The sequence below is a fragment of the Xenopus laevis genome, chromosome 2L (genome assembly GCF_017654675.1).
Source record: "Xenopus laevis strain J_2021 chromosome 2L, Xenopus_laevis_v10.1, whole genome shotgun sequence".
NCBI classification, from domain to species: Eukaryota; Metazoa; Chordata; class Amphibia; order Anura; family Pipidae; genus Xenopus; species Xenopus laevis.
In genome coordinates this window covers 103,002,141-103,023,091 of record NC_054373.1, presented here as the reverse complement: position 1 = coordinate 103,023,091, position 20,951 = coordinate 103,002,141, and positions in this window count along the sequence as shown.

Sequence of the window (20,951 nt, the reverse complement as noted above, 5' to 3'; positions counted from 1 at the left end):
TCATTGATTATTAGTAATGAGACAACATGAATATGGCTAAAAATGCCATGTTTTATATACTGAACTTATTGCATCAGCGTAAAGTTTCAGCTTATTATTAGCAGTCAGGATCCAGGAGTTCAAACCTATCACAGGGGGTCACCATCTTGGAAAGTGTCTGTGACACGCACATGCTCAGTGGACTCTGAGCAGCTGTTGAGAAGCTAAGCTTAGGGATAGTTACAAATTATCAAGCAGAAAATGAGGTTGGCCTGTAATGTAAACTGATGTTACAGGGCTGATTATAAAATGCTGATGCTAGTTGCACTGGTTTCTGAGTTGATAAGTAGTAATTATCTGTATTAATTAGCCTAATCAGCATTATAGTGTGACATTTATATTCTATGTGTACTGTATATTTTGAGTGGGTCCCTTACCTCAGTAAGTGACAGCAGCACAGAGCATGTGCAGTGAATCAGCAGAAAAGAAGATGGGGAGCTACTGGGGCTTTTTGGAGGAACAGATCTTTACTGCTAAAAGGCTGTAGTTGCCTTCGGCAGGTACAGAAGCTCCAACCATAACGCACAACATTTCTAGCCTACTTACTTAGTTAAGCTTTAGGTCCCTTTAAATAGAGGCATGGGTGCAAGTTTTGTTGCACCCCTTAGAGTGTTTTCTAAGTGTTTTGGAAAATCGCATTATGGATACTATAGACAGATGAAGTTCCCTTCAAACAACTTCCTTAATCTATCCAGATAAATCCACTCAGTTGAGTTTAGTCACTTTCATGATTCACCCTAATGTCCATCTTGTTTAATGTACCTCTTGGATTTTAAATTATGGGCTGCCACTTCAAAAGAACAACATTTAAGGAGATATACAAGTTATTGCAATTAGTAATGGGCGAATCTCTCCCGGTTCGCAGAAAAATTCACAAATTTCCCGCAAAATTTGCGAAACGGCAAAGAATTCACAAAAAATCTTGAAATCGGAAGGTTCCCGAAAAAATTGTGAAATTTGACGGTTTTCATGAAAAAATAGTGAAATTCGAACATTTTCACAAAAAATCGAGCAATTCGAACGTTTCCACAAAAAAATCAAGCACTTCGAACGTTTTCACCAAAAAATCTAGCAATTCGAACCTTTTCACTAAAAAATTTAGCATTTCGAACATTTTCACAAAAAAATCGTAAAAACCGGAAATTGACACCGGCGAATTTTCACCAGTGAATTTTCACGGGAGATTCGCAAATTTATTCGCCGGCGGAGAAATGCGGGAATTTGCCGCAAATTTGTGCTATGCGAATTTATTCGCCCATCAATAATTGCAATACAGCTCAAGCTCAAGGTTTCCTAGGATGAGTGTGGTTTGGCATAGCTTTACTTAACTGCATTCTATACTCTAGATTTAGAACTTATATCAACATGCCTGGCTTTATGGATTGCAGCTAATAAAGAATCGTTCCCATACAATACTGTGATTGACTGCCTGGAAAACAGCCTCAATTTGAGTGTGTACACATGAGCACTGCTGAATGGCTGATTATTAAAGACTCAGCTGCAACCTTAAAATAGGTTAAACTCCACAAGATCCCTATATTTTATTACCGTCAGTTGAAGCATTATGTTACTTTTAGTTCTGCCGTAAACATTTCAGAGCACTATTATTCTGCTGTAAGATTAAGAAAGTCATAAAACAAATATCACTGCATCCAATAAAAAAAGAATATAAAAAAGCACTTTTAAATAGCACTTTACAAATGACCAAATTAAATAGCAGTGAAATTACATTACAGCCATACATTATCAATAATGACAATACTAAATTAAGAATATGATCTTACTTTCTCTGTAGATGGTGCTACTAATTCTAAATAAATGACTAGAAAGGCATACAGAGGCTAAGACAAAGAGAGAGTGTGCTTGTGTGGGTGTAAGAATATATTTTTATATCCTTTAGGAAATATTCAAACTCAGAAAAATATATTAATTCCTTGTGGCATAGTACTATATATTACCTACAGTATGTTACTATAAATTTAACCTCTGACAGATCTGCATCAGATATACAATGTGATGTGCAAAATTAGATTTGTGCTAATTACCAATCAGTGAGTATACATTTCAGGCAAGAACAAGGCATCTTATATTATCATTTTTAACCCTGATACAACTACCTATTGTCTAAGAGGCTGTTTTTAGGAAGGACACCCCCAGTGGTCCCCATAAGCAGTGAATGTGAATCAGGAAGTCATGACTGAATGGCTGATAGAGCAGTGCTGTTATATACAGGTATGGGACCTGGGGTTTTCTGGATAACGGATCTTTCTTTAATTTTTATCTTCATACCTTAACGCTACGAGAAAATAATTTAAACATTAAATAAACCCAATAGGCTGGTTTTGCTTACTATAAGGATTAATTATATCTTAGTTTGGATCAAGTAAAAGGTACTCTTTTATATTACAGAGAAAAAGATATATATTTTAAAAAATTTGTATTATTTGGATAAAATGGAGTTCATGGGCAATGGCCTTCCCATAATTCACAGCTCTCTGGATAACAGGTTTCCAGATAACAAATCCCATACCTGTATTGGGAACTGTGTTGTGGGCTAAAGTGGTCCTTGACCAAATGTTAGAGAAGAGTGTTTCTGGTTACCCTGTAGTATTTATCACTAGTTCAAAATGGTAAGGGGTAACTAATTACTGCCCCCTCATTAAATGGTCAAAATGGTCTCAAGGTACGAAGTACCTGGAAAGATACTTTTTCCATCCAAGTAGCTGTGGAAAACTAACTGATTCATCTGCTATTATTAGTTATGAGACAACATGGTTTATTAGATATGGGTATGGGTACAAGTTTAAGAGCACCCCTTAGAGTGTTTTGGAAAAGACAGATGAAGTCTCCTTCAAGCCACTCCTTTAATCTGTCCAGACTCCACTCAGTTGAGTTTAGTCACTTTCATGATTCACCCCAATGTTCATCTAGTTTAATGTAAGAAGTGTACCTATTAGTTCTAAAGTTATGGGCTTTCATTTCAAAAGATCATTTATGGAGATATGCAAGTCATTGCAATACAGCTCAAGCTCCTATTATGTTTCATAGGATGAGTGTGCAGTTTGGCATTGATTTATTTAACTGCAAGCCAGACTCTAGATTTAGAACTTATATCAACATGCCTGGCTGTATGGACTGCAGCTAATCAAGAATCTTGCCCATATAATACTATGATGTAGCTAATTACTGCCCACTCAGGACTCCCATAAGCTCAGTTTTGATGTCAAAATGGCTGTTAACAACCTTCACGTCCATGAAAGCTACAACATGGTGAGCACACAAACTCCAGTTGTGCGATAGTGCTAACTACAGTTTGCAAGAATATGAGTTTCCAATATACTTTGTTACAGGACATGGTTAGTTGCACTAATAACCAGTAGACTCCAAGATTGGCCCAACTAGTGCTCTGGAACCAAGCAACTGAGTCAGTCATACTGTAGATCAGTGATCCTCAACCAGTAGCTCATGAGCAACATGTTGCTCTCCAACCCCTTGGATGTTGCTCCCTGTGGGCTCAAAGCAGGTGCTTATTTTTGAATGCCAGGCTATGAGACAAGTTTTGACTGCATAAAACCCAAATGTATTGCCAAAAGAGCCTCAATGTAGGTTGACAATCCACATAGGGGCTACTAAATAGCCAATCACAGCTCTTATTTGGCACCCCAGGAACATTTGTCATGCTAGTGTTGCTCTCCCACTCCTTTTACTTCTGAATGATGCTCACAGGTTCTAAAGGTTGGGGATCCCTGCTGTAGATAGTGACATAGAGCAACAACGTAGCAATTGTGTTACTGAAAAAAAACCAATAGTTTATTTTTTATAATGATGTTTCATTTAAAGTAATTTGCTTAATTTAAAGTAAGCCAGTTTTAAGGGTTTATGTTAAATGTTTTTGTTTCATTTAAAGTAAGCCAGACAGGAAAGAACAAACCACATAAAACATTTAACAGTTACACTGTAATCTCTTTGATTATGTCATCTGATTTTTAGGCGCTTGGAAAACCAAAACATTGTTATATATATTTTGTATTGTTGTTATGGCTAAAGATTAAAAACCATTTGTTATGAGTCGTGTTCCACATCTCCTTCACTGAAACATGATAACTTTCTAAAGGGTGTTCTTAGTAGCTTGATAAGTGAGAACATAACACAGACTATTTCCTGAATTCATGCAATGTATCTTTTCCTGTCCAAATGACAATATTAAAAATATACTGTAACAATAATATTAGTGTTAATATTAGCAACACATGCTTTGTTCTGATATGCAAAGAATATGTCAGCAGGAAATAAGGTGAAGTGGTTTTAAATGTCACATTTGCACACAGGGTATGTGTTGGGTGCATCTTTATAAGCATATGTCTTATATTTCTGTGCATTTAGGGATAGACTTTTGGCATTTCACAAAGTACAAGGACAAATATTCTCCTCATATTAAAAATCAAAGTATGACACTTGAAGAACTAGCCTCATCCACCTGCCACTCAAACGCCAAAGTGGAATTAATTTTAATGAAATTTTATGTCCCTTTATAATTTAACTTTTTTTCCCTCTAAGATCATCCACTTCTTCTTGGATTTTATGGGCTGATTAATAAATATAACATTTTTATTAACTGAAATTAAAACACAATTGAATGCAGAACAATAAATATTAATATATACTTGTAAGCAGCCATTCTCCAAAATGATTTATAACTACCTATATCTATATAACTATTTTACATCCACTGCAAATATATAGGGAAAAAAGTTAGTCCGGTGACCTTTACATTGAAACACTTTTTTACCATTTGCACCAGTATTGCATATTTTAAACATATGTGTAAAGTCCATGTTAATAAATATTTGTTGTGGGTAATATTTCATCTGGTCATTGGGTATCTGCTGCCTTATAGCAATTTTTCCTTAAATGACTACTACTCCATTACTATTACGTTACACCATCATGAAGAGGCCATGCAGCAATCTGAAGGTTCTTCTATGGGATATGAATACAATACAAAGTCACTTAGAATAACAATAGCCCTTGGCTCAAATATGGGTAAGTTAAACAGGGATTTTTTTATGACATAAACTATGATATATGGTTTTCTCATTGAACTAAATTTAGTCCATAGTTGGACAGGACAATGCCAGAGCTGGCAGTTTTTAAAAGCATGGTATAATATTAGAGTGGGGAGCACTACACCAGGAAAGGGGGAAACAATCAAGGTCATAATTAGAACATCTATAGAAATCAAACTTATGAACATAGTAAGGGTCCTGCAAAAACATACTATAAAAATATATATATATTTCCCAGGGTTTACAAAATAGGTAAACATGTTTGTCACATACAAACACACAAAGAGCTCTTTAGTCTGGCATGTGTTCAGTGACTTGTAGAAAACCAATTTGATTTGATTTTTGAAATGCTAATTTTTGAATTACTGCCAGAGTATCAGAGAATCTTCTGATGGGGCCCCAAGCAATGGCAATATCCCATAAGCCCTTTCTTATTTACATCATAAGTCTATACAAATCATTTCAACTTAGCACTGTTATGAAGGTTAGGTCCATATTAGGTCCTCTTGTGGGTCATAGGAGGTTTAATCTAGCACTGATTCCAGTTTTATATTATGAAATTGGATCTAGCTTTGCATTTCATATAAAATAAAAGCATTCATAATTGTAAACAGTACAAGTAGGGCATTGCGTGCTATAGTAGATATGGCAATAAATAAAAAACTGGGCCACACACAAATGGATTCCTGAGAACTCATACATTTTTTAATCTCTATATGTCTGTTGGCTTCCCAGCATGCCATGTGAAAGTACAGACAAGTCAACCACTGGTGCATGACTTACAGGTATGGGATCTGTTATTGGGAAACCTGTTATCCTGAAAGATCCAAATTATGGGAAGCCTGCCTCCCATTGACTCTATTTTAATCAAGTAATTAACATTTTAAAAAATGATTTCCTTTTTCTCTGTAATAATAAAAAAGTACCTTGTACTTAAGATATAATTGATCCTTATTGGATGCACAATAATTCTAATTCTAATAGGTTTAATAAATATTTAAATTATTTTTACATGACTTACAGTCTGGAGATCCAAATTACAGAGAGATCACTTATCCGGAACATAACAGGTCCATATTCTGGAGAACAGATTCTATACCTGTACCCTCTTTTTCATTTACTCTTATTTTTTTTTTTAATTTGTTATTGTCTCCAGGTCACTTAAAGGACATGTAAACCCCCCCACGCAAAAATGTAATGACTGAAGAGCCTCTTTGAAATCTGTAATTACTTGCCACTATGGTTGTTCTAAGGTTTATAGTAAGGTTTCAGCATCCCCTTAATCACGTAGGATTCCTTCTCCTCCTCTAACCCACCCTTCCCCCTCAGGAATGTCCTTTGGCTGTGGGCTCATGAGCATGCTCAGTTCTTCTCAAATCAGATTAATAAACACACCCTCCAGCCTAGCAGCCAATGAAGAGATGGTGTTGCTCGTTCCCTTAGAAACTCTGATCTAGCTGTCTGCTCCTATATTTAAATCCTAACCCCCTCTCCTGAGCTCAGAGTAACCATTACAGTGCTCAGTTCAAGAAGAACTTGTTATCATAGTAAACACTGTCTGTTTATGCCTGCATTCTTAAATTGCATGAAATTTACATCACATATGTGCTGTTTGCACATATAAAGGCACTGATGATGTGTCAGGGAAAATGGCCCCCGGGTGAAAGCTGCTATTTGTTTTAGGGAAATTAAATGATGCTGCCAAAAGGAGGGGATTTATGTAGTAAAAATAATGCCATTTGGGTGGGGGAAATGTGATCAATATACATGGTAGGAAAATGTAGTATTTAAATGTCCTTTAATAAAGTACAATTAGCAAGTAGCTTTGAGGGGAAACATATGTAATCAAGACAAATTGGGTCTCATTAATTATTGTAATCGCATTTTGTGTAGTCGCAAAAAGGAAGGGCCTTGTATTTCCAAGAAGTTGTGTGTTTGTCTCACTCATAAGTTTGCCCATTAACCCAGTATTCTCATAACATGGTGCATTAATACACACAGCCTAAAGAATCCCATACAGTTTTATGAGAGAACCATAAATGTCACAATTCAATTGTGCCCAATTCATCAAAATGTGCAGATACAATTGCATGTGTTTTGTCGTCTCAGCTGTAATTGAGGTAGGTGCCAATTTTAGAATGTTTAACTGTACATATAAAATCACAATAGTGACTCGGATAATAAAACTGTACTGGAGCATTTCCCAGTTGAACATGATACATTTGTCAATTACAAGTGAACTGGATGTTTTTGTTGGCTTGAGTGCGTGCTCACCAGCCTGGTACAATGAAAGATTAGGCCTCACCACTCTAATCTCCAACGATTCATTTAGTCTTTTATCAGCTGTCACTTGCCAATGTATTTTCATAGGTAACACATCACTTCCTACCTGCGTTGCACCCAATTCTGTGTAAGAAATTTGTATTTACTTTCAAAGAGTAATTGTTCCTTATGGATAATATGACCCCTAGCGGCGCTGGATCATGGGTTAGTTGAAGTGATATTTTCCACTAATGGTAGTCGTACATCATTGCTGTCAGCTTGGGTTAGGAGGCAAGCACATTACAGCTCCATTTTAGCTTTGCAGGCATCTGGGATTATTTGCTATAACTGAATATGACACGACTGCTCTACAGAGTGCATTACAATTTTACTAGCTTCTCAGGCAAGTTGCTTGGCTCCAGTCTGTTCTCTGGGCAGGCATAATAATGGATTCCTCAGTGGGCCTGACTTCCTGCACCAAGGATACTCAAAGTCGATAGATTTTGTTTTTTTCTCCCTCTCGCTCTTGAGTTTTATCTATCCCTTGGCAATTGAAACTACAGGAACACAATCTTAAAACAATTCACTTATAACTCCAGAGCTGGCAGTATATGCAGCTAGAAAGTAAGCATAGGTTTCACTGCTTGTATAGCCTGTTTATTTTGGGGGAAAACTATGATATGTTATACAGGTTACAAAAATACAAGTTTGTTTTTTTATGTACATAATTATACTATTGTAAGGCCAACATTTGATCAAAAACATTATCCAGATTTGTCATGAAACATTCTTCACGGGTTTTGTTGTTATAAAGATAGTATTATTAGAAACCTATCATATCATAACTTATGTGAGACATAACATGAATGCAGTTTGTTTCATTTCACATATCACATGGGGTATTTTTTTGGATTCTGGACATAACATTTTTTCAGTACAGTTATCATATATTTGCCAGTGGTTTCAAGCTATAATTGCACTCATGTACTTTAGTTTGACTTTTGACTTTAGTACAAAAAAAGTTCATAAGGCTCAATTAACATGCAAAAAAACCTGAAATTATTTGATAGGATGACAGGTCTTTAAATGTAAATATTAGCATGATTAAGTTAAATGCATTCTAAGACAATTTGCAAATCTTGTTTGTATATATATATTTGTTTTGGGGAGTTTATTAATTATTGAATTTAGTTTGGAATTTACATGGATACTGTCCCCAGAATAAAGGATATATGGGGGCACATTTATTAAGAGTCTAAGTGAATTTTCGAAATTAAAAACTCATTTTTGGGTACTTCGACTATTGAATAGACCTAAATTCGACTTTGATACGAAGTAAAAAAGTTCGACTTCGAAAATCGAAGTACTGTCCCTTTAAAAAAGTTCGACTTCGACACTTCGCCACCTTAAATCTGCCGAATTGCTATGTTAGCCTATGGGGACCTCCTTGAACCTATAGCCAACATTTGGCTAAGTTTTTAGAAGTCGAAGTAAAATTGTTCAATCGATCGATTAAATCATTCGAACCGTTCGATTCGAAAGATTTCATTGTACGATCAAACGATTTGACTTCGAACGAATATGGCCAAATTCGATAAAAAAAACTTAGACTTCAACTTTGAATATCGAACTAATGCAATTCGATGGTCGAATTTCGAAGTTTTTTGCACTTCCAAATTTGACCCTTGATAAATCTGCCCCATAGAGTTATGTAATAAATTTGCACTTAGTAATGCAATCAGCAGGCATCATTTACTGATCATCTGTAAAAAAGAAAACATCTTATTAGTTGCTTTGGGTTACTGCACCTGGATAAACTTATTGCCTTTTACAAGACATGGGGCATACTCTTCATCATCATGAACATCATTTATTTATGTTGCACCATTTATTTGAGAAAATGATTTATTTTACTTTGAACAGAGTTAATGCTACCCTTTAAGCGTGCATGGAGGAATCCTTTTTCTAGTAGTCATGTGACTACTTGCTTTATGGCAGGTATTCTAGATATGCATCTAGAATGGAAAGTAACATAGCAACATAGTAAGTTAGGTTGAAAAAAGACACACATCCATCAAGTTCAACCTTTTTACTTTTTTTTAACCTGCCAGTTGATCCAGAGGAAGGTAAAAACCCCAGACTAGTCCCTGGATCAACATGTACTATGAGCTATCTTCCATAACATTGTTCCATAACAATAAGCATCGTAAATTAACCTTTACAGTTCATATACAGCTATTGTGAATGAGGTGATTTCAGCCATTTTGCCTGCATTGTGTTTTTTTTTATTTATTTTTTTTAAAAAACCATAGTGCCCTAAAACACCATATTTGTTCTCCGGGGAAACCATTTAAAATCACATCTTCAATCTCTTGTCAGTTTATTCTTCCTGTAGTCCCGGACCAGAACTAGGGGTAGGCAGAAGAGGCACCTGCCTAGGGCAAAATGATATGGGGGCATTGGGCAGGTACCTTTTAAAGTGTCTTATGCCTATAAGTAGTCTGTGTTCAATACCCTCTGTCGCTCTGTCCTCCCTCACCTCCCCTCTGTCACTTTCCCCTCCCCTCTTTCACTCTCCCCTCCCTCACCTCCCCTCTGTCACTTTCCCCTCCCCTCTTTCACTCTCCCCTCCCTCACCTCCCCTCTGTCACTTTCCCCTCCCCTCTTTCACTCTCCCCTCCCTCACCTCCCCTCTGTCACTTTCCCCTCCCCTCTTTCACTCTCCCCTCCCTCACCTCCCCTCTGTCACTTTCCCCTCCCCTCTTTCACTCTCCCCTCCCTCACCTCCCCTCTGTCACTTTCCCCTCCCCTCTTTCACTCTCCCCTCCCTCACCTCCCCTCTGCCACTGTCGCCTCTGTTGTGGCTTGACCGGGTTGCCTAGGATGCCTGGATTGGCCCAACCCTGCCTGTAGTTTCAGGTGACAATAGACTGAATATAGGAAATCTAGAAAAAATACACTCAACAGTTGCTGTATGAAAAAAAATATTGAAGTTAATGGAAAAATGAAATGGCATTTGTAAATTTGTGATGACAGTAACATTTTAAAAAGCTATCTAGCGGCTAGGGCTTAATATTTCCTGGCAACAAGCTAGTGGTTTGGAAGCTGTAATAGAATATGGATAGGAGTAAGTATCAGCAGAGTATTTTTAAAAATTATGAATAAAGACAAAAATGTAGCCGTAAAAAGAACCAGTTTTTAGTTTCTTGGATGAGCGACCTGGCAGCAACATAGCATTGTTGTTCAGTCTAGAAAGAGGAAAAAGGACAGGCATGTCTGCTATCATGCATGCACAGAATTCAGACAAACCATTTTTGGGGTCATGTAATAAAAACGACAAGTTCTGTGCTCTATCTAGTTGTCCATAGCAATAGTCAGATTGTGGCTTTTAACCTGGTGAACTGTGTGTGTTAAGACATGATAAATACATTTAGGGGCAGATTCATTAAGGGTCGAATTTCGAAGTTGAAAATACTTCGAAATTCGACCCTCGAATTGAAATCCTTCGACTTCGAATATCGAAGTCGAAGGATTTAGCGCTAAATGTTCGATCGAACAATCGAAGGATTTTTCGTTCGATCGAACGATTAAATCCTTCGAATCGAACGATTCGAAGGATTTTAATCCAACGATCCAAGGAAAATCCTTCGATCAAAAAAAGGTTAGCAAACCTATGGGGACCTTCCCCATAGGCTAACATTGACTTTGGTAGGTTTTATCTGCCGAAGTAGGGGGTCGAAGTTTTTTTTAAAGGGAAAGTACTTCGACTATCGATTTTTCGTTCGATTCGTTCGATTTCGTTCGAATTCGAACGAATTTAACCAATTCGATGGTCAAAGTACCCAAAAAATACTTCGAAATTCGAATTTTTTTCATTCGAATCCTTCACTCGAGCTTAGTGAATCTGCCCCTTAGTGTTAATAGGTTGTTTTATTTATTCATTGGTTTTAATTACTGGAACATATTTAATATAATAATGATATTGAATTATTGAGCAATTCAGGTATTATAAGAGAATTTTTGTTGACGGTAAAGTTTTGCATTTTGTTTGTGCAATTACCTAGACTAGTGACTATGTATGAACGATACGCCCATACATAGCCAATAGCTTAGGAAATTGGGGTGTTCCAATAACCCCCCACCCCTTAGTCCCCAAGTTGGTCTTTATCCACATCAGATATGATCATACTGGATGATTTCATCTCTTCTCTGGTCATAGCCATACGCTACTGTATGTAAAGTGAGATGTTCATTGTACAGTAGTAAGCTTTGTCTACAGGCAAGGGGAATATTAAATAATAATCCAGTTATTACTATTGGAAAAGCAGACAGTGGGAAGAGAAACAAGATTATATGTCTTTGAACCTATTAAAAAGCCCTAATGCTAGGTGTGTGGAAGATATATATATTTTGAAGGAATACCATCACAATATTATATAAAATGTTCAAATTGTGATAGGTGTGTAGGCAATAGTATGGGTATGCAGGCAATAGTAATTTTGTGTTTTGTGTAATTATTTTCAGGTGTGATTTGACTGGTTGCCATGGGTTACTGCCCATGGGCAATTTTGTCCAATGTTGATTAATGATTCCACTGTGTTTCACCCAAAATATGTTTCTTCCCAAAGAGCTGGAGGAAAATTTTGATGGACTGGGTTGGTGTAAAGTGGAGACCGTTATAGTGCTGAAATCTTCCAGAACTGCTTGTAGGAACTTACAAAGGAATCTGTATAGAGTTTGTATACATTTCGGGATACGTGTAACATATGTATTTATGCCTTTTCTGTTTTAAGGGATTCTATCATAATATTTCAGTCATATGTTAATATTTTCACCCTAATAAATACTGAGGCTTTCTCAAAGGGTGGTATTTCCTTGTATGTAATTGGTGCCATATTGCAACTGCCTCAACATTAATGTGTTTATGTATTTTACAGTGGTACTCTGTTAAATGTAATATTGTAATATATACACTTTAGAGTGACTTGCAATGCACCAGGAACAGTTTAGTCTCATATCTACAAATATTTTTTAACGAGAAGTGTTTGACATCTCTGTTTCCGACTTTATAAATAAGCATTTATCTAAGATTCATTTTAAGAGCTTTAGGTGCTTATCTTTGTTAGATTTTGTTAACTAAGTGAAGACAAACATATTCTAGCCGTTGAATAAAAAGGTTTAAAGAAACATGTGCAAAGCATTCTATATAAAGGTACAAATGGAAAAATATATCTATATTTGCTTTACGAAGACTAGCTAGCTAGCTGGGAAATGATCATATGTACTAGTAAAGAATGTATAACCCTTTAAAGTTACATGGATCATAATCAACATCAGATAGGAATCATTTAAATATCCAGCAGAACACTGGTCATGACTAAGAGACCTCCACTATTTTCCTGTGTGATGCAAAAAAGCATTATTAGCAAGAGAATTCGCAGGATTTTTAAATATCCAGTTTAGCCTACAGTATTTATAAAAATGAGAAAAATTAAATTAAGTGATGTAAAGGGTCATTTACAGCCACACGTGCATGTTTGCTGAGAACCACTGTGCCCAGGTTTTAGGCAAGCTTTTCTTTTTTCTTTTTTTTTTTTTTTAAAAAAAAATGGTTGGTGATTCACTCAAACACAAAACATTGTCTAATAATAAATCTGCTCTTCTAAATTGGCTGCATTTCTCTCACAAAGCATTCAATGTGTGTTTGAGTAAAGGATTACACTTTTTCTTAAACACACAGATCTAGGCATCAGTGGAGCCTAAACAAGATGATAACAATTTATTGATTGAAAGAGGTGTGGTTACACAATTTATTTAGCTAAAGATGTTATAAAGTCCTGTAGAATTGCTTTGTTACAGAATGAAGTGAGTCTGATTCTGTGGTTATAGCCAGAGTGTACAAGGCCCTCCAAGATAAACTCTGAACAACTCTCCAGTCTAAAAATGATTTGAATTCTTCAATGGGTAATGGGTAATATGACCAATAACCATATCTTTTGTTCCTAGATCAACTAAACATAGGTTGTAGTCTACTTCTACCTAATCTTCCTATATCTGGGTAACTATTCTCCTCTTGCACTGAACGCTGCTCTTACGCAAAGGCTTTTATCACTGGGCCTTCTCTATCCCTGACTAACAGCACTATCTGCAATGAGTAAAGTTCGAGATAACTAACATGTATACCCTCTAAACCACCTACTTATATGAGAGCTTCACTCACAGAACATGACTACACTTGGGTGGGACAACACATATTTACATTTGCATCTAGAAGAAAAATTAAATTAAAAAACTTATTCAAAACCATTAAACTGAATGAGTTAAACAACCACATATATCATATTTCTGGATACCAGAAAGTTAATTAAATTAGCCTGAAACATATTTTGATTTGATTGCTAATCTATAATCTATCTATTTGGAATTCCCACATTGCCATTTTCACTACTCATGAAAAATGACTAATTCTAGTCCATTTCACTACTCAAGAAAACTAAGTCATTCTAGTCATCTTTTAGGATAACGGTAAAATGCCAATATTATGCAAAGAAGTCTATGTCCTTATGCAAACTGAAAACCAGTTAACTACAGGATTAAAAACCAAACAAATGGCCTTAAACTGTATCCCCATTGGCACAGATAATTACAGTCTTCACCTCAGATAAAAAGTAGCATAACCTAATGTTACACCAAGGCCTATGAGCCTCTAGTCTACAGTACATAACAGGCTATTGGAGTTATATGCTTATTTTTTCAGTTAATCATCTATGAGTTAATTAGGGTACCGGGGATCAGAACTGACCATGCTGATGCTTTTCAGCACCTGGTAACACTAGGGTTTGTGATGGGTGGGCCATTTGAAGCCTGGATTTCTAACTTTGTTTTCTTTGCTTTGCTTCCTTAATATTTTTTACATTGCACCAAATAGAGAAAGACTGTAAAATGTTACACAATGCAGATAAACGCAGATCAGAAGTAAATTATATTTATAAGATGCATTTTTCATTTTATTCATTTTATCAACCATTGATGCGTGAATCTATAGCAGGGGACATTGTATCAATCTTTATTTGTCTTTAAACAGCTGTGCTATATTCAATTTATTGGGGGTTTTATTTTTTAATAATCATGTTATTGTAAAAGCTAAAGAGTGTTTGGCAAAAGTGCATGTTTGTATATAACAATATAAAATGTTCTCAGTTTACCAGCAGGATTTATAAAGGCACTATGTTGTGAATCAGCACTTGGATTGCTTTTTTTTATGAATCTTGACCTATGAATGCTTATTAAAACCATACTGATGATTGTTTCATGCTAATATATATTGCATAAGAGCTTGTGCAAGTCAAAATAAATAACGTGTCTCCAAAAACAGAATTACACTTTAGACTTCCCAGAATGTTTAGAAGACTTTTAGCAAGGTCTCACATATGCTAACAAATCACTCTCTCTCTGACCCTGGCCTCTTGTTAGTTGATAGATTAAATATTTTCTTAAGCTGGGTCCCTTACTCCCTTGTAGGAGTTAAGGTCTTTTCCAAGCTCACGGGCCTAATGCCAGGAAACATTTTCTCTCTGTATGGAATTTCAATATGGTAACAGGAAGTTTCCTTTTGAAAATGCAAGTCCACAAAAATGAGTTCTCTGGGCTTCCTGGCAAAAATGTCATTTTGGATATAAAATCATTACTTATATGTGTGTTCTTTAACATTTCAACTGACACTGCTTAGTTGAAAGTAAAGCATAACTTTCCCTTCATTAAAAGAGCTGTTTTCTAATGTTCATTAAAAGTTCCTATAACCTGACAGATATGTTTTTCCAAAGGTTAAACTTTGGATTACTTTAATTTATAGACCGTAAATAATTCTGACATCTCATGCTCTTTGCATAGGGCTTTCTGTCTTCATAAGAATATCAAACAATATGGCAGCTACCATAAAAAAGTTATACTACTGAAACTATAGAACTAAAATATCCCATGCATGATATATGATGTGCTCTCATATTTCTATTGAAGGGAAGATTGAAAAATATTAGCAAACATATATTATGGCTATAACACTTTAAGGCAGGTGAGTAAAATGATTTGTTTTAAAAGCAGATATTGTTATAGACCATATATGATCAGAGAAAAAACATTCTAAGAAAACTAGATAAAGTTCAGTAGAGGCAGGATTTCTTCTAGATATACAGGTATATATAAAACTAATTGTATTTAGTTGCTTTTATTTTTATTTTACAGGATCAATTCTAATTTTCATTTTGCAAATACCTTTAGTACAGATACAAAATAGAAGCAGATCTTGAGGATAGTAGCCTATAGTCACAAGCCATTTTTCCAAATTATGGGTAGTTGGAAGTGAGTAAGGTGCTCCTTGGTCAGAGACAAACAGATAGTTGAATTCCATAGTATGACTTAATATATATATTGCAAGCTTTTTCATATGGATTTAAAAAATGCAAACTGATCTGTATGAACATTTGTGGAACACCTAGATGGCAGATCAACATCTAGTGGTGTGGTATCAAAGTAAATCAGACAAAACAAAACAAATACAATAATTTGATTGACCAATGACTTTACATGGCACATGACTTGTCAGTTGTTGTTCCCAATCTCTTACACCTAGTGATCCAACTAATAGTTTTGTGGTCAATCCAGAAGATCATTTTTTACATCATCCATATGCCCATTAATATGGGGCTCATTGTCATGCAGGACATTCCAGTTGTGCACAGACATTCCATGTATCCATCCACCCCATTTTCTAGTATTTTACCCACAAGATAAACAAATCTTTAGAAACATGGTGTTCAAAGTGGGTAGAGGAAAAATGTTATATTCTGTTTGTTAGAATTTATTCATCTATTTTTCTATTGGCTGTCAGAGCTACCGCTTGTAAATAAAATATCTAAGCAGTCATAAATCTGCCCTAATTGTTGATTTTCAACAGCCTATCTTGGCCAAAGCTTGCACAAATTTGTTGCCTGTTTAGCGAATTCTCATGTTACCCAAGATAAAGGATATCTCAGCAGGGGCCAATTTTCCATTTAAGTTGATATGTACCAAATGTTTTGCCAATGAAAATGGAGTATTTTATAAAAGTTGGAGACCATTCATGCAACATATCAAAGTATTTTGTAAGAGCTGGGGTGTAAAGAAAAGACATTACAAGCCCTTCAGATGTGTTAAACCATTTTATTTTGTGTCCAAGTCTTTGTTCAGTGGCCCCTTTATCAATACAATACTTTGTAGCCACAGTTATGCGGCTTGCTTTTAGTTGTAGTATAATCAAAAAGATTGTGGTTTGTTACATCTTGTCGTATACTTTAATGCATTTCTTTGCTCATTGATGTCAGCGCTGAAAGACGACTTAACTGCAGAAATTGTATTTCTTTGCAGCACATCATACTGTTATTATCAGGAGATGGATACATTTTCCTTAATAACTTGAGCACAAAAGGGTAATAGCAGGCCTTGAAGTCATAGTTAGGGGGAATTTTCCACTTAAAGTAAGACATAAAATGAAATACATAGAAAAATAAATAAAGCAGCAAAAGGCAGGAGTTATTGCTAATTGCCTCATGAGCCAAGAATTGTAATGTTGAATAATGGTACAGAAATAAAATTGTTGATACAAAGAGCAGGATTTAATAGGTTTAATATCAAGGTGTTTGCCCCCTTTCACTGGGACAAATGCAGGTGCCACAGACCATAAAAATGTTAAACTTAGTCAACTTTGTGCCTTTGTCAACTTTTTCCTGTGTTATTTTGTGAGTGTGACTACTGCACTTCCCAGCACAAACACATTCTGATATGGGACTATCTGGGCTGATTGGTACCTATGTCTACCAATAGTTTTGAGTTGGTGCCTTAAATGTTCATGAACAGATTTAAAGATTGTTCTCATCAAAGTAGATTTGATATTTTACTTAACAACAGATACAGAGGAACACTGAATTATGCAAGAAATACATTTAATATATAAAATTTGTCTATGAAGGTTTTCATTCATCCAGGTCATGGTATATCTAATAGAAGTAAATCTAGAGCAACTTGACTTGCTAATGTTCTAATGTTTTTTTAAAATAAGTTGCAGCTAGCTAATGAATATAATTGTATTCTTATGTTTAAATTAGATATATTTTCTATAATCACCACTAGAGCCGTTGTATCAATAAGCGTCATCCACATGCTATTGACACTGACTGAACAACTCTAATCAATTCACTTGACATAACCAGGCTGCAATTATTTACTGACCAAGAAGATTTGCCAGGTCATCTTTCAAATTTGAACACTTTTAAGCTTTCATAAGTTAGTCCCAAAGGTTACTGGCTGTAAAACAGAGTGGTTAAATATTGAGTGTGGGAAAATAAACTCCACATGGGACATCTATTATTGGCATAATCTACAATTGCTAACATAAGTACACATGTGGTCTTCAAATCAGTGTGCACCATGAATTTATTATAACTTCACAGTGAAAAATTTCAGCCACAAATCACTGTTTTTTTACCCATAATGCAACAATTTTTCCTGTAATTCCAGTAGAGTTGTTAACTCTTCAGTTATGCCCAAAGTGTCAAAATGTGTGCATCTGCTATTGTGTTTTGATGCAACTTGGATGCAAGTGGGTCGGATTCTGTCCAATATGTCTTTTGGTGCTCCTACTGACACTACCGACTGTGGGAATCCTGGTGACTATCCTAGTGGCTACCAGGTTGCAATAGCTCCAGGGTTCCCAATGTCAATAGGTGCAGTTGCACATTTTTCATGCCTTGAAGAGTGGCTTGAACAAGCATAATATCCAAGGCTATTGTGATCTTAAAATCTACAGTTCGGGAGCATAGGTATTGTCATAAATATTAATATATGTGAGTGTATAGAAAGGTCTGTATAAGTATGTGTATACTGTATATGTGCACTGGCGTTTGTTTAGTGGGTCTGAACTTGATGGTCCAAATGAAGTATGTAAGTACCTAGTCAATATGCACTCGCCTCCAATCCATTGTACAGCATCTGCACTAAATGACCCATATAATGCTGTTATCTGTTATGCCTACCGATTTTTTAATCTGTCAAGAGGCTTCCCCACAGGGGTGTGTAACATCAACATGGAGGGGTACAGCTTAATACTGAATAAAGGGGACAAAAGAGAGTGAGCGCTGAAGTACTATGTGATGATAACAAAGCAGTTTTACACCAAATGACAAAATAATTTTCTTGTTCAGTGTTGCCACTCTGAGTGCTTCTGAGGACTGTTCTGCACAGGGATTAGATATGTAGCCAGGAATGTCCAAACTTCACATGCGGCATAAAAACACCCATGTGTCTCCGTGCTGCTGGGTAGGAAGTGCTGAATGGAAAGGCTGAACAAGTGACTGGCTGTAAGCTGTACACATGGGTCATTCAATAGTCAGTTGCCTGGCAGCATGTCAGCACTTCAACTCTCACTTTCTTTGCGCTCCCCTTAGAAGTATTGAATCACTAATATGCAGGCTTGGCTTTCTTGAGGGAAAATACATTATATTACAAATGTAGCACTACTGCTATATTTTCAAATTATTTTTGCTTTATACTGGATTAACCAAAATTATAAAGTAAAATGTATAATTCCTAAACAAAGGCATAAATAACAAAATAAAAATAAATGAAAGGGGGTGCAATTCTAAAGCAGATGGGCAGCAAAGTGCAAATAGTAAATAGAGAGGAAGATACAATAAAAGGGTCACTGTAAGAAAAATAAAATAGAAAAGACATTCAAGGGAAGGGTAGATACAGAATAAAAAATGGTGATGATGCAAGAAAACATAAGGTTGAGAGAAGAGGAAAGCAGACAAGAAATGCAAAAGTGAAGAGAAAGATGAGTGGAAAACAGGGTTAGACATAGAGGAGTGACTGTGACCCACAGTGTTCTCTACAGAGGTATCAGAATTGGACCCCCTTCCTCTGTAGTTACACCACTGGAAAAAAGTAACGTATGTGTTGAAAACCAGTATAACCAAGTAAATAATTAAGAAACACTCAAAGAAGTAAAAACACATTCTTGTGGCTAAATCAGCCATATCCCAATATATACAGTAGCATATTACTAACTCCACACTGTACCTTCATGGTGGAGTATTGCTATTGATAGTACTGACTGGGGGTCATTTATCAACAGTGGGCAAATTTGCCTGTGCACAGTTACCCATAGCAACCAATCAAATTGTTGCATTCATTAATTTACCTGCAGCTAACTCATTACTTACCCCTCAGTGCAGATTCAGGGCATCGGAGTTCATGCGCGCCATCTTCTTTTCTTCGGTAATGTTCGGGAAGAGATCGGCATATTGGTGCATGCACAGTTGGAGCAATCTTCCGTTTCGTGACAACTGTTCATGCGCCGAAAGTCACAGAAGAAGACCCGAAGATTACCAAAGAAAAGAAGATAGTGCCCATGAACTCCAATGCCCTGAATCTGTAAAGAGTAAAGAGTTAGGGCCATTTACCAGGGGTAACAGCTAGGCTGGGGGGGGAGGGGGATCTATGTAGGGTTTAGTTCTTCTTTAAAGCATAGTGGTAAAGTAGAACTGCTAGTATTAACATTATTATAACTTCTTCTGCATCTTGAAAAAGCTAGTTAGGGTAAAAAAAGTGTAAAACCTGCCCGTGTTTGAGGAAACTATTCTTGATTACAGCGAAGTGTTCATTAGGATCTTGTGAATAATATACAGTCTCTTTACAGCACTTATTTTCTCATATCCGGCTACTAACACCCGTTCACACATTTAAAACAAGCTCCTATTTTTTCCTGCTTGAGTTGTTGTTGTGTAATTAATCTCATTGCCGTGATATGAAAATTGTCTATTAAAATGTTCAGTCAAAACAACGTTCAGCACGAGGGAGGGAGAGGAGTTATTTGCTCTGTCTGTTAATTGGTTCTTTCACCTAGCTGTAGTTTATGATAATTAACTTGATACTCGCTGAAAGTGAAATTAATCCACCTGGGTCAAAAGCAGCTATTAATTTTTAATCAAAACAAAATGCTCAACAGCTTTTTAGCTTAAACAAGAATAAATATATATAAAATCAGGAAGTGTTTGATAACTGAGCACCTTCCACCTTTAAAAAAAAATCTTTCTTATTTCTTAATGGTAGTACAGGTATGCAGTCCCTTATCTGGTAATCTATTACAGGTATGGGATCCGTTATCCGTAAAACCATTATCCAGAAAGCCTATACAGAAAGCCCATCTCCCATTGACTCCATTTTATCCAAATAATCCAAATTTTTAAAAATGATTACCCTTTTCTCTGTAATAATAAAACAGTACCTTGTACTTTACATGCTGGTAACTAAGCAGCAATGGATCCATATTGGTGGAAAAAAGCTTGTTGGGTTTACTAAATTGGGATATTTACCAAAATCTTTTTTTTTCTTATATTTTAAAGCTTGACCAAACTCCCATCCACAATTGTTTCTTATTTATTATGAAAATAACTCAAATGAATCGGACCGGGAAAAACTCAATAAAATTAAGTGAAAAACTGAATAGAATGGGCTTTTTTTTACCCAAATCGCTAGATTTTTTCAGGTTTT